Below are 15983 nucleotides of genomic sequence, written 5' to 3' on the forward strand. Positions count from 1 at the left end.
GATGGATTCTTCAATAGATATTAATATTTTAACTATTGTTTTCCACAATGGCGCTTCAAAAATATGCTATACTTTTGTCCACTAAATACCATTTCCCAAAGCAAAAACAAAGAGACAAATTCATAACAAGGTGAAAATGTCTATAGCAAATCTAGTCTTCCATCCAAAGAGAAGTGGCAGCTTTTATGAAATCATAACCTTCTCCCTTTTCTTGAAGAAAGGAAATTGTTCTAGTTCAGCAGGTGAAGAAATGGATACTCTCCCTTCTTAACTTATAGAGTTAACCAGCAATGTACAATTCAAAAAAGGGAGGCACTGACTGCTGACGATGGTCAGTATAAGCCTGTGTAGTCCCATAGGCCTCTGGGAATAATTAGCTCAACAGTGGACTGTGAAACACACACTGCTTCCTTCCTGGTTGCTGTTTGTTCTGCTCTGAGCTCCAACTGCAGCCCAATTGTTACCTATGGAGGAGGACTGGGGTCATGTTCTCAGGAAACTACCAGTAAGTAAATAGGCAGAACTCTTAGGATCAGGGTGTGATGTAAGGACTTTTCGGCAGGTGAGCCTGTCCCTGCTATTTCTACCTCAAGTCTTTTTCTGTTGTTGTTTTTAACTCAGTCCATTAGCTGTAAAGGGGAATCAGTGATATGGACAGACGTTATAAGAAGCTTGTAAGAATTCTTTATCTTTTTCTTTCCTCATTTGGTAATACTTTTGGGTTTGTCTGAGAGGCAGCTGAGTTTTCTCTCAATCAGATTGTCGAAGCCGAAACAAAGTATAGAGATGAATCTCTAAATTTAACATTTTATTTTGGGAAGCAGGGATTGCAGTTCGGGGCATACACACAGACTGGGTGGTCTTCGGTATGTCTGAAGAACAAAGAGAAGGTTGTGAGTTTTATTAGAAAGAGAGATGTTATGTTATCATTTTGAAAGAAAGCTTATTGGCACTAGAGAAGCTTTTGGGAGCTGGCAAGCTCTGATTGGTGAGTGGATGTTTGGATGTTTGTCTCCTCCAAATCTTGTGTTGAATTGTGATCCCCAATGTTGGAGGTGGGGTCTGGTGGGAGGTATTTGGGTCATAGGGGGCAGATCCCTCATAAATGGCTTGGTGGCATCCCCTTGGTGATGAGCAAGTTCTCACTCAGTTTCCGCAACATCTGGTTGTTAGAGAGAGTATGCCCTCCTTCTCTCTCTCTCTTGCCATGTGACATGTATGTTCCATCTTTGTCTTCTGCCATGAGTAAAAGCTTCCTGAGGTCTCACCAGAAGCCAAGCAGATGCTGGTGCCATGCTTGTGCAGCCTGCAAAACCATGAGCCCAATAAACTCTTCTTTATAAATTACTCGGCCTCAGGTATTCCTTTTTACCAATACAAAATGGACGAATACAGTGAGTGACTGCGGTAGGTAAAACCTGTCTTGGAGTCACAGCCGGTTGCTTTAGCAGCTGGGCTTGTAGAAAATTCAACTCTTGGAGCAGGGGCTATGTTCTCCCACTGCTTTTTCCCCCGGCCCTTGATGCTGATTTAGTTGGGCATGACAAGAATAACTCAATTCGTATAGTCAGCTTTCACAAGATATCGCCCCTTACATGGGGCTGCAAACTGGCCATGTGGAGGACTTGCCCAGCCAGTTCTCACCATGTTGTATGGATGTTTTTCTAAATAGATCTTATTTTATTTTATTTTATTTTATTTTTGAGATGGAGTCTTACGCTGTTGCCCAGGCTGGAGTGCTGTGGCACGATCTTGGCTCACTGCAACCCCCGCCTCCCGGGTTCAAGCGATTCTCCTGCCTCAGTCTCTAGAGTGGCTGGGATTACAGGCGCCCACCACCATGCCCAACTGATTTAGGTATTTTCAGTAGAGATAGGGTTTCACCATGTTGGCCAGGCTGGTTTTGAACTTCTGACCTCAGGTGATCTGCCACCTCGGCCTCCCAAAGTGCTGGGATTACAGGTGCGACTCAGCCACATCCAACCCTTAATTCCTTGTTCTATGATTATAGCAGCATGGGTCTATTATAAACATTTTAGAAAATACAGACTAGCATAAAGGAAAAAATATAAATCAGCTACAAATTAAAAGCCCGGTGTAAACTCTGCTAACATTTGCTAACATTTAGTGTCCTTTCTTCCAATCTCATTCCCCAGTGTGTGTGTTTTTGTTTTGTTTTATTTGTAGTAAATACAGGTGTCTTGATATGTTGCCCAGGCTGCCACAATGGTCTTGAACTCCTGGGCTTAAGCAATTCACCTCAGCCTTCCAAAGTGCTGGGATTACAGGCAGGAGCCACCACACCTGGCCTATGTGTGTTTTTTAAACAATTGAGACCATTTTGTGTATGTTGCTTCTTCTCCTTTTCTTTCCTCATTTGGTAATACTATATTGCTGTTTAAGAACTGTTTGAGGAGTCTGATGACATATGTAGAAAGGGAATAGGTGATTAACCACGAGGACAAGCTGGTGTTGGTGACTGGAAGTCAGGAGTGACCATTGCCTGGCATCTCAGAGCCCCCAGGAGTGCCCACACCTCAGGGCATACAAATGAATAGATTTATATCAGAGAAGTTTCAGCCACACTCATCAACCAACCCCCAGGTCCTCTTTCACTGGCATCCTAATCCAGGTTGCTTCATAGAAGTCAGCTCACAGCCACACCTTTCCCCCTTAAACTTTTTTTGAACTTGAACTTCCAGTATAATTAGAGTTAAACCATCCCAGCAGCATAAGAGGAATGCTTGGAGGAATGGATAAAGATCCACTTGGCATATTTATAATTTTTCAAACCTTCCACAGAGATGGTGGCACACATTTTCTTAAGTGGTAGAGATGTCAGAAATTTTATTTTTAAAAAGCCTTAACTCTGACTGGGTGCAAGGCTCACGCCTATAATCCCAGCATTTTGGGAGTCCAAGGTGGGTGGATCACTTGAGGTCAGGAGTTCGAGACCAGCCTGGCCAATGTGGTGAAACCCCATCTCTACTAAAAATACAAAAATTAGCCAGGTAATATGGCAGGTGCCTGTAATCCCAGCTACTCAGGAGGCTGAGGCAGGAGAATTGCTTGAACCCGGGAGGCAGAGGTTGTAGTGAGCCGAGATCACACCACTGCACTCCAGCCTGGACGACAGAACAAGACTCCATTTCAAAAAAAAAGAAAGAAAGAAAGAAAAAAGTCTTAACTCACTGTTCTCATTTTGTTCCCATTTTATAGTTTATAATTAATGGAAAGTATGAAGTATCAACCAAATCTGCTCAAACATAGCCATGCATAAGCAAATCCTTTTTATGTTTAATAACTGAAAATGATTCATCAAATTTTATTAGATGGTGCAAATGCTTAGGTCACTTAGAGCTTCAAATGGCTCCAAAATTTTCTCCCACTCTTCCCTCACCAACTTTTTTTTTGCCAGTTGTATATTTAGTAAGCATGCCATACTGAGTGTGGTTTGGAGACACTTTTTCCTGTAGGATTTTTGCCCTGTATAACGGAACAATTACAAGGGAGATGATTTGATATATAATAATTATTGTGATAAAATATTTTGCCCAATGATTAATTTTTTGGGGAGCAATGGGCATGGAACAAAGCTGCAAGAACATGAAGAGGGTCATCTGTTCACTTTTTAAAGAAATAAAGCTAACACAGTTGAGCACCTACCGTTTCCAATGTCAACTCCTTTAATCTTCACAGCACTATAAGGTAGATCTCATTATTACACCCAGTTTAAAGATGGTAAAACTGAGGCATGAAGAGGTTAAATAATTTAGCCACAGTAGAAAGAGGCAGAGCCGGATTCAAGACCAAGTTGTCCAGTTCTGTAAACTCTGCCTCTAACCACTATTCTTACTTGGTCACAGACGCCTCAGCTATAAAAGGTCTTGAAAGGGACTCTGTCTACTTCGCTCATCCAGCAACCATTCAAGAAATACTTATGAAGCACTTATTGTGTGCCAGGCATTATACCTGACCCTGGGACCCTGGGAACATAATGATCAATGTACTGTCATGTAACACCTGCCCTCAAGGAGTACATTCCATTGGGGTAGACAGTTAAGTAAAAAGCAATTATAATACCACTTTACCTTCCAACAGAATCCAGTTCAAGCCATTCTAGTCAGATCAAAAGCAATACTGTGTTTTAAACTTGGGAAATAAATGAGATATGCAAAGATACAGGCTTTTCTCCATAGAGTATACCTGACTACCTGGCACATCATGAATTAATTGACCCCTGAAGGCAAGCTAGGTAAGTGCCCTTGGGGCCTTTTGTGTTGCAGGAAGGATTATGTGAAAACCATTTTTATGTGTCAATTATACATTTTAAAAAACTAAAACAAAACAACAACAAAAAACCCACAAAAAGCCAACCTAGGATTTGCACCATAGAGAATGACAGTGGACGAAAACAATATTAGAGAGAGTCTTCCTCCCACAAAACTCAACAAAATCGTAGATGATAGGTAAGCCTGTCCTTGCTATTTCTACCCTAAGTCTTTTTTTTTTTTTTCTTTTTAAACTCAGGCCATGAGCTGTAAAGGGGAATCAGGGATGTGGACAGATGTTATAAGATGCTTCTAAGAAACTTTTTATTAAAAATTCCAAATATGTTATATTTTTCACCATCACCAAACACTTCCCTTCACTCTTCTTTCCTATGAGAGCAAGTCCTTCCATTTTTGGTATCCAATTTGGCTCTTCCTGAAATAGGTTACACCCCAAGTTGCTGCGTGATGCCAAATTGTTGATTGTAGTTTATGGTGTCTCCTTGAAACATGCCATATAATTACTTAATCACATCATAGCTAATCTGCTTTATTGGAAGGCCTCTGGATAGGACTGTTTGGCTAATCATTGTCCTGGAAAATCTGTCTCCTAGGATACTTCTCATACCCACTTGTAGCAAGGAACAAATACAGAGGTGGCCAGCTCTTCCACCCAGACATTCACCCTTGGTCTTTTGTAGATTGTTGTAACTAAGGAAAGGCTAGGGAAAGGGTGCTCTTGGCAGGATTTCTTTAAAGACGTCACCATTGAGCAATTGCTAAAGATTACTCAGAGCCAGCAGATGGAGCAGATAAGAAGGCCTTGATGAGGTTTTTGGCCAGTTGTGATTCCACCCTGAATTTAAGACCTGTTCCCTCTGATCTTAGGAAAAACCCAGAACCTCTACTCTCTGCTGATACTGGAAAGGGGAGGGCAGGATTTAGGCTTATCACGAACTCATTTATTTTTCCTTTAGCCCATAAAGCCTGATCTTTCCTGCAATCAAAACATGATGGAAAAGCCTAGCAGGCTATTGCAAAAGTATTATGTTTTCTTTATAGTTCATCTCTTGGGATTGCATTTTACTCTTGATTTTACCAGGCCCTTCCAAGCACGGGTGGAGGGGCGGAGGTGGGGGAAGCATCGTTCAGTTCTACTTGAAGGCATAAGAACTGAAACCTCCCCACTTTTTCTTGGAGAGTAGAAGGAATGTGTTTGCTATTTGTTCTTACTTGAGCTCAGTTTCCTGCAATGACTTTTTGAATTGTTTTATCAGGCTAACAATAGGAGACACAGTAAATTCATTTGTAAAAACTCTGCCTGACTTTGGTCTGTCATGTGTGTTTTTAAATACACTTGAGTTATTCTATTGCCATTCTATTTAGTAGCCACCCACATTTGGAACGCTTCCACCTTGAGTGGTAGACATAACTTTTTTTATTCCCATTTTAGAATGTTTTTAGAATTTACAATTTGTTTTTTAGGATACAGGATGGGCATAGATAGATGCCATCACTTCTTAATAGAGTTGTTTACATGATTTTCGAGGCCCAGTGCAAAATAACAATGTGAGGCCTCCTGTTGAAAAATTATTAAGATTTTCAAAACAGTCACAGCAGATCATTAAGCCCAGCACCAAGTCCTTCTGAGCACAGGGCCCTTCTCAGTGCAGGGCTCTTCTAAGCACAGGGCCTTATGTGATGGTGTAAGTTGCACACTCATGAAGCCAGCCCTGATTCTTGATTATTCACAGGCAATTTGAAGGTTACCCAGGCCCTGTGTTTTCCCTCATGCACTTTCCTGCTTGCTGACTTAAGACAAATCTCTGGCCCTTTAGAAACTGCTACGTTGAGTTATATAATGAAAATAAATGATATAAAATGAAATGTATTAATTTGAATACCTGGTAGAACTAAAGGCATTCAGTGGGGTGATAGGTAGAGATATTAAATAGTGAGAAACTTCTCCATTATCTGATTATTTTAGTTGTTCTTATTGTGAAATAGTGTGATAGAATGGGAGAAAAGAAAAACCACGGCCGGGCGCGGTGGCTCAAGCCTGTAATCCCAGCACTTTGGGAGGCTGAGGTGGGTGGATCACAAGGTCAGAAGTTCAAGACCAGTCTGGCCAATATGGTGAAACCCTGTGTCTACTAAAACAAAAATCAGCTGGGCGTGGTGGCGGGTGCCTGTAGTCCCAGCTACTCGGGAGGCTGAGGCACGAGAATCACTTGAACCTGGGAGGTGGAGGCTGCAGTGAGCCGCAACTGCACCATTGCACTCTAGCTTGGGCAACAGAGCAAGACTCCACCTCAAAAAAAAAAAAAAGAAAAGAGAAAAACCACTAAAATGAAACTCAGATCCTCAAAAAGTTAAACATAGAATTACCATATGACACAGCAATTCCACACCTAGCTCTATACCCAAAAGAATTGAAAACAAGGACCCAAACAGTTACTTGGCTGATGGTTCTGCAGGCTTTACAGGAAGCATGGCTGGGTGGCCTCAGGAAACTTACAATCATGGCAGAAGGCAAAGGGGAAGCTGGCACATCTTCACATGGTGGATCAGGAGAGAGAACCAAGGGGAAAGTGCTACATACTTTTAAACAACCAGATCTCATGAGAACTCACTCACTATCATGAGAACAGTAAGGTGGGAGGTCTGCCCCCGATCCAATCACCTCCCACCAGTTTCCTCCCCCAACACTAGGGATTACAATTCAATATGAGATTTGGGTGGAGACAGAGAGCCAAACCATATCAGATACTAAAATAAATAATAGAATCAATTTGAAACCACACTTTAATTCACTTTTCTCAACTCAGATGATGCAGAGAAAGTGAGTGCACTGAGTTAATCAGTAACAGGGAATACACCTTCTTGGAAACAATGGATGTTTTTCACCCACTGTGACAAAAGTAAACTTCGACAGCTTCCCAAATATTAAAAGAAACAGGGCTATTCTGTACCCATGGTAAATTAAAGTAGAAAATAATTACAAAAAGAGGAAAAAAATCCAACACTGAGGTTTAAAAGAAAATTCTCCTTTTAAGTACATTTGTGTTGAAATGAAAATATTAACTAAAATACTAGAATGTCTAGAAAATAATGATGACAAAAATAATACATGTCAAAACGTGTGGAATATGGCTGTTCTATACCTTTAAGCTATGAATTTAAACACTTACTTTACTAAAAATTTTAGTTAATTAGTTAATTGCACACTTAGCTCAAGAATTTATAAAAAGAACCATAAAATTAACTTAAGAAAAGAGAAGAAAGGAATTAATAAATGTAAAAGCAGAAACCAATAAATTAGAAAGCAGGAAAACCATAGAACTAAGAAACAGAAGAGCTGGCTCTTTTTAAAAGTAATAAAATAAAACAAGGTGCTAGCTAGCTCCATCAAGACAAATGGGGAATGTGCAGAATAAGAATGAAAATAGATATTGAGCAAAGAGAAAATTTTTTTAATTGCTATTCACCATAATTTCATGCAAATAAATTTTAAAATTTCAATGAAATGAATGTTTTCCTAAGAGAAAACGTTACCTTAATTGAGTCAAGAAGAGATAGAGAATAAAAATAGTAAATGCAGAAATGGGAAGATTTAAATATAGGAAATAAAATATAAAGGCCTAGAAAGTAATTTGAGTGATTGTATTTTTTTTTTTTTTTTGAGACGGAGTCTCGCTCTGTCGCCCAGGCTGGAGTGCAGTGGCCAGATCTCAGCTCACTGCAAGCTCCGCCTCCCGGGTTCACGCCATTCTCCTGCCTCAGCCTCCCCAGTAGCTGGGACTACAAGTGCCCGCCACCTCGCCCGGCTAGTTTTTTGTATTTTTTAATTGATTCCATTGTTTTATTGTGATAAAATATGCATAACATAAAATTTACAGTTTTAACAGTTTTTAAGTGTACAATTCAGTGGCATTAAATCTGTTCTCAACACTATTCATCTCTAGAACTTTTTCATCATATCCAACAGAAACTTTCAGGCCGGGTGCAGTGGTTCACGCCAGCACTTTGGGAGACCAAAGCGGGCAAATCATTTGAGGTCAGAGTTTAGGACCAGCCTAGTCAACATAGCGAAACCCCGTCTCTACTAAAAATACAAAGATTAGCCAGAAGGGACGGCATGCACCTGTAATCTCAGCTATTCTGGAGGCTGAGACATGAGAATCACTTGAACCCAGGATGCAGAGGTTGCAGTGAGCTGAGATCCTGCCACTGTACTCTAGCTTGGGCAACAGAGCGAGACTCTTGTCTCAACAAAATAAAAATAAAAAAAGAAACTCTGAACCCATTAAACACCAATTCCCCATTCCCCTACTCCTTAGCCCCAGGCAACCATTATTCTACTTTTTGTCTCTATAAATTTTCCTATTCAAGGAACTTCAAACAAGTGAAATTGTAAAATATTTGTCAGAAGTGTCTGGCTTCTTTCACTCAGCATGTTTTTGAGGTTCATCCATATCGTAGCATGATCAGTACTCTCTTCCTTTGTAAGGCTTAACAATATCCCATTGTGTATATAGAGCACATTTTATTTATCCATTCATCTGTTGGTGGACATTTGGATTATTTCTACCTTTTGCACATTGTGAACAGTGCTGCTATGAAGATTGGTGTGTAAGTGTCTGTTTGAGTTCCTGTTTTCAATTTTTTAAGGCATGTACCTAAAAGTGGAATTGCTGGATCATATGGTAATTCTATGGAGTGAATGTATTTTTAATCTTGGTGGAAAAAACAGCCTTCTAGGCCAGACATAAAATCCAGAAGCCATAAAGGGAATTATTTATAAATCTAACTACATAAAAAATATAAACTTCTTTATTTCAGAAAACGTTATTTCTAAACCAAAAAACTGGAGCAAATACTGCAACAGATATGACAGTGAGCTCACATAAATCATTAAGAACAGATGGATAATCCAATAGAAAACAGGCAAGCAGGAAGTTTCTGGAAGGGAAGGGAGGGGAAAAAAACAAATGGCCAGTGAACTCATTCTGACTTATAATTTAAGAATCAAAAATCTTGGGAGGCTGAGGCAGGGGGATCACTTGAGCTCAGGAGTTTGAGACCAGTCTGGGAGAACATAGTGAGATGCTGTCTCTACAAAAAAAACAAAAAATTATAAAAAGCTGGGTGTGGTGGCATGTTCCTGTGGTCCCAGCTCCTCAGGAGGCTGAGGTGGGAGGATCACTTGAGCCTGGGAGGTTGAGGCTGAGGTGAGCTTTGATTGTGTCACTGCACTTCAGCCTGGGTGATGAAGTGAGACCCGGTCTCAAAAAGAAAAAAAGAAAAATCAAAATGAAAATCAAAACAACGAGATATTAGACTAAACTATGAGTTGCCCAAAAAGTTTAAATTTTATAACACCTAGTAATGGCAAGGGTGTTAGCATACATTTATATACACTTGTTGATGGACATATAAAGTTTTTCAATGTTTTTGGACAGCAATTTGGTGACTTCTTTTAAAGATTATGTGACACATGATTTTAGTCCCAGCAGAGATGTAGACAGATAGATACATGTTTCAACATTGTCATGCTAAAAAGTTGAAAGAAACCTGAAGGTTTATAGTTACAAGACTAAGTAAATTATAATACAATCAAGCAATGGAATGCATTCAAAGATAATGGTAATTAAATTATGAAGAATCAGGCTCGCCAATCTTCTCTCCTCCCCATGGATTTTTTTCACCAGGTTTTAACATATTTGGAATTCCCTAGCATGGTGCTTGCGGGGGGGCCTGTGTGTGTGTGCACGTGCGCACATGTGTGTACCTGAATGTTCTACTAAAATTGTTAAGCGCCACTCCTCCTATATTTTGTTTCTTGTCTTGCTCATGTCACTGCCATTAGCTGGGAAGGGAAATTTTTTCCAGAAGTTTCACAAGCCTCATGCTGTTGAAGAACTTGGGAAGGGTTCACAAAAACCTGGGCATCTGGCTGGGCGTGGTGGCTCACGCCTGTAATCCCAGCATTTTGGGAGGCTGAGATGGGCAGATCACTTTAGGTCAGGAGTTCAAGACCAGACTGGCCAACATGATGAAACCCCGTCTCTACTAAAAATACAAGAATTAGCTGGCCGTGGCGGCATGTGCCGGTAGTCTCAGCTACTCGGGAGGCTGAGGCGCAAGAATCACTTGAGCCCAGAAGGCGGAGATTGCAATGAGCCGAGATTGTGCCACTGCACTCCAGCCTAGGTAACGGAGTGAGACTCCATTAAAAAAAAAAAAAAACTGGGCATTTTTGGGACCCCCGGCAGGTGCCACAGTGGAGCTTGTTCACTCCCCACTGCTGGGCTCTGAGTTGCTGTCCCAGGCTGAGCACACTGCCTTCAGTTGCCTTCCAGCACTGTTCTGCTCCTCGTTTTCCTGAGCTGTTTACTTGCCCTCCCTGAGGTTGGCAAAGCCCATCTCTTTTCATCTGGGAGTATTAGTCTCCAAATCTGTGCATTCAATCGTTAGTTCCAATAACATCTTCACATTTTCAACCAAGAAGCCAGAAGAATTCCCGGTCCCCTGTGCCCTGTGCGGATAGATCAATGATCCCACATTTGACATACAGGAATGCCTTGGCTCGCTCCACCACCATGACTTTTGCTAGACATCTTCTTTTTTTTTGAGACAGAGTCTCGCTGTGTCGCCCAGGCTGGAGTGCAGTGGCGTGATCTCGGCTCACTGCAAGCTCCGCCTCCCGGGTTCACGCCATCCTCCCGCCTCAGCCTCCGAGTAGCTGGGACTACAGGCGCCCGCCACCATGCCTGGCTAGTTTTTTGTGTTTTTAGTAGAGACAGGGTTTCACCATTTTAGCCAGGATGGTCTTGATCTCCTGACCTCGTGATCCACCCGCCTTGGCCTCCCAAAGTGCTGGGATTACAGGCTTGAGCCACCGCGCCCGTCTTGCTAGACATCTTCTACTCCCTCCTTCTCTTCAATGCAATTAAACCTGAACCTATGTGTAATATAAATGTGATACTGAGCATGAATAAATGGTTTAATTCTCAACTTGAGTCCTATAGAAGCAACAGAATATGCTCAGGTTTAAAAAAATGAAAAACTTACATTATTTACTATAATAAGGCTCTTCTTTTGTGCTATTAAGGAAGAAGTATTTTGATATCCTCATTTTCCTAGTATGTGTACTAAATTAAAGGAAAATAGCCCCTTACTAATTTTAACACCAAATTTTTAAGTTAAGGATCTCTATCTGGTTTTAGGAGCTATAACAGCAATCTAGTTCTGCCCTAACAATTCAGGAACAAAGAGCTATTAAAAATAAAAGTTGAGTCACATAACTGTTGGGTGTTATAGCCTTCAAGGACTTTCCACTGCCCATTGAACATAATCCCAAAGTGCCATAATTACTGACTTCATGTGCCTAAGCACGAGATCCACTGTCCCCTCCAAGCCTTCTAGAGCATTCAATCACACGGGCCTCCTCTTTCATTCCTGGAGCACACAAGGCGCTTTCGTGCACACTTCATCACCTTTTGTTTTTTAGAGCTTTATTAAGGAATAATTCACAAATCGTACAATTGATCCTGTTAAAGTGTACAATTGAGTGGCTGTTAGTACATTCACAAAGATGTGTAGCTGTCACCGTGATCAACTTTAGAACATTTTTATCACCTCCAAAGAAAACCCCATATCCATTAGCAGTCTCACCCTATTCCCCCAGACCCTCAGTCCCTGGCAACCATTAACCTACTTTCTGTCTCTATGGATTTGCCTATTTTGAACATCTCTTATAAATGGGATTATACAATTTCTCGCATTTTGTGACTGATTTCTTTCACTTAGCATGATGCTTTCAAGGTTGATCCATGTTGTAGCATGTATCAATAATTCAATCCTTTTTATGGTTGAATAATATTCCACCGTATGTATATTTTACTTATTCACGTTTTGTTGATCCATTCATCTCTTGCTGGGCATTTGGGTTGTTTCTGCTTCTTGTCTTTTATCAATAATGCTGCTACGAACATTTGTGTACAAGTTTTTGTGTGGATGTATGTTTTTATTTTCTTTAGGACAGGAATTTCTGCAGGGTCATCTTGTCAGAGACGTTCAAACCAGAGCGACTCCATCTTGAATAGGGGCTGAGTAAAATAAGGCTGAGACCTGCTGGGCTGCATTCCCAGTAGATTAGGCATTTTTAGTCACAGGGTGAGATAAGAGGTCAGCAAAAGATACAGGTCAATAAGACCTTGCTGATAAAACAGGTTGCAGTAAAGAAGCTTGTCAAAACCCACCAAAAGCAAGGTGACAACGTAAGTGAACTCTGGTTGTCCTCACTGATTATTATACACTAGTTATAATGCATTGGCATGCTAAGAGGCACTTCCACCAGCACCATGACAGTTTACAAATGCCATGGCGATGTCCAGAAGTTACCCTAAATGATCTAAAAACGGGAGGAGCCCTTACTTCCAGGAATTGCCCACCTCTTTCCCAGAAACCTCATGAATAATCCACCCTTTGTTTAGTATATGATCAAGAAACAACTATAAGCATACTCAGTCGGGCAGCTCATGCCACTGCTATGGAGTGATCCTACTCCTATGGAATAGCCATTCTTTTATTCCTTTGCTTTCTTTCACTTTACCCTATGGGTTTGCCCCAAATTCTTTATTGCATAAGGAAACAATATGGTAACTCTGTGTTTAAACTTTTGAGGAACTGTCAAACTGCTTTCCAAAGTGGCTCTACCATTTTACAATCCCATCAGCAGTGTAAAAGAGTTCTAATTCTCCACATCCTCACCAACATTTGTTGTTGTTTGTCTTTTTTTTTTTTTTATAATAGTCCTTCTTGTGTGTTTGATGAAATATCTCATTGTGGTTTTGATTTGTATTTCCCTAATGACTAATTGAGGATCTTTCCATGTGGGTATTAGCCATTTGAATAGCTTATTTGGAAAAATGTCAATTTAGAATCTTGTTCCTCTTTAGAATGATTTATTTGTCTACCTGTTCACTTGTTTACCGTCCCCCACCCCCAACCCTGCTGCTAATTTATAAGTTCTGTGAGGGTAGTCACCATGATACTTTTCTTCAGCATTGCATACCCACCACCCACAAAACCATCTGGCACATAGTAGAAACTCAATAAATATTGTGGCTGATTGCATTAATGTCTTCTGTACTATGCTAATTAGAGCTCATGGAAATAAGATAATCAAGGGTCCATGCATTCTAACTATAGCTCTCCTCTCTTCTAAGCTCATTGGGTTGTTCTATGACCTGCTTAGATTTTCATCAGATCTGACTCGTGTTTAATATTTGGACCTGTGCTGCCCTAGAAAACCTCTTTCTAATCTCACTATCAAAAGGTTGGCTTTCCAAGGAATGCTCTGTGTTTTTAGTCCATAAGCAGGACACGCTTGCCATTCCTGTTACTGTTTTGCCTGTAGCTTTGTAGCCTTATTCTTCTGGATTCCTTACTATGTGATAGTTAAAGAAAAGTGAGAAGATGAGGAAAGTATTCTACATTTTTGTTCTTTCAGGTTAATATGGCTGTAAAGAGAGGAATAAGATTTAATGATAATCGCTCTCCTCGTTTCCTGACCTCCTCTGGGCCAGCCAAAGTAGTTTGGAAAAGATATTGTAATAAAGCGTTTTGTTTTGTTTTGTTTTTGTTTTTGTTTTTGTTTTACTCCTGGAGTTCATACCCCATCCCCACTCTTACTTAATTGCAGCGGCACTTAAAAGTCAATGAGATCACCCCAAGATAAGATTAACTTTGTAGAATTCACGAATTCCATGAACCAAGGAAAAATGGCTACTGGCTAGTTAGGACTATGTAGGTACAATGCCCATTACTATTTGGTCAAATAACTATTTTTATCATTTCTAATGCCTACATAGCATCCCATTATATGAAAAATGATGCAATTATATGTTTATTGTTGAGTGGTAAAAATCCCATCTTTATTTTACAAGTATGTAGGAAAATAATGTGAAAATATATGCCAACTCTTAATATGGGTATCTAAGAATGTTTAAGGTGATGGATGGATTTCACTTTACTTCTTATTATTCATCTCTACTTTAAAACTATTCTACGGTGGAAATATGCCAGTTGTGTAACTTTTAAAATGAAATAATAATGATGTGCAGCTATAAGTAAAGATATTCTGTGTCCAGAGTGAGCCAGTGATGCCTAGCGAGTCTGAACAGAGAAGCGCCTGCCTAGCTTCGTTCAGATCTCCCCGCTCCTCCCAGACCCAGCCTCGCCTTGTCCACTGATCTGTCTGTGAGTCATCCTTTGCTTTACTTCCCACCACACCCAGTCTCAAATGAATGCTCACTTCCTTCACAGCAGTTCCTACTCTAATTGCCAAGGACTTCTAATTCTGTCTTCACAATGGGTCAAAGTTCAGACTACAGAAAATTAACTCTGTATTTTCATTAGCAGGGTTACTATTTTCTACTACGCAGTTGCTACTACATTTTCTTCTATGTAGATTTATATAATCGGTGGAATCTGTCTGTCTCACAGTCCTGCAAGTATGCCTTCTGCACATGCCTGAAAATTCTCCCTCCCCTAAGTAACTATAGTAATTTTATGAACTCTCACTTTTACCATGAGAATGAACACCTTCTAATCTGATTTTACCCAAAAGAATGTCTCTCTTTTACTCTCTTATTAAAAAGTCATCTGTTATCAATGCTTCCCCTTCTACCTGTCAGGCCTGAGCCCAAGCCAAGCCATCACATCCCTGTGACCTGCACATATATACGCCCAGATGGCCTGAAGTAACTGAAGAATCACAAAAGAAGTGCAAATGCCCTGTCTCACCTTAACCAATGACATTCCACCACAAGAGAAGTGAAAATGGACGGTCCTTGCCTTAAGCGATATTATCTTGTGAAATTCCTTTTCCTGGCTCATCCTGGCTCGGAAAGCTCCCCCACTGAGCACCCTGTGACCCCCACTCCTGCCCGCCAGAGAACAACCCCCCTTTGACTGTAATTTTCCTTTACCTACCCAAATCCTATAAAACTACCCCACCCTTATCTCCCTTCATTGACTCTCTTTTCGGACTCAGCCCGCCTGCACCCAGGTGAAATAAACAGCCATGTTGCTCACACAAAGCCTGTTTGGTGGTCTCTTCACACGGACGCGCATGACACTACCTCCACCCTCCACCACCACTCTTTTGAGGACACAGAGGTTTAAATTAACCTACACCGTTTAAAATAATGAACTATTAGACATAACGTAAAGATCCAACCAAAAGGAACAGGCAAGGAGCAGCATGGCCAGGTGTTCAGAGCTTGGACTCTGATCCTGGACCATTTGGGGTTGAACCCCAGATGGCAAGTGAATTACCTTCTCCTTAACTCAGTCTCCCTGTCTGTAAAACAGGAGTAATCATACTACCTACCTCACAGGCATGCTGTTATAGGCTTAGAAAAGTGCTGGGCACAGAGGAAGCACTAGATTTTTAGTTGTTAATATTTTCTTTCTTTCTTTCTTTCTTTTTTTTTTTTGAGATGGAGTCTTGCTCTGTCTCCCAGGCTGGAGTGCAGTGGTGTGATCTCGGCTCACTGCAAGCTCCGTCTCCCAGGTTCACGCCATTCTCCTGCCTCAGCCTCCTGAGTAGCTGGGACTACAGGTGCCCACCACCACGCCTGGCTAATTTTTTGTATTTTTAGTAGAGACGGGGTTTCACCGTGTTCGCCAGGATGGTCTTGA

At 40.9% G+C, this 15983-nt stretch overlaps 1 long non-coding RNA gene across 1 annotated transcript; it reads left to right on the forward strand.

Moving 5' to 3' along the window:
- Positions 1-399: 399 nt before the first annotated feature.
- On the forward strand, positions 400-15016 carry LOC117078219. Its single transcript, XR_004434949.1, has 3 exons — positions 400-505; positions 14429-14537; positions 14975-15016. It is a non-coding gene; the product is annotated as an uncharacterized LOC117078219 (long non-coding RNA).
- The last annotated feature ends 967 nt before the right edge of the window (positions 15017-15983 follow it).

The sequence above is a fragment of the Trachypithecus francoisi genome, unplaced genomic scaffold (genome assembly GCF_009764315.1).
Source record: "Trachypithecus francoisi isolate TF-2019V2 unplaced genomic scaffold, Tfra_2.0 Lachesis_group6, whole genome shotgun sequence".
In the NCBI taxonomy this organism is placed as follows: Eukaryota; Metazoa; Chordata; class Mammalia; order Primates; family Cercopithecidae; genus Trachypithecus; species Trachypithecus francoisi.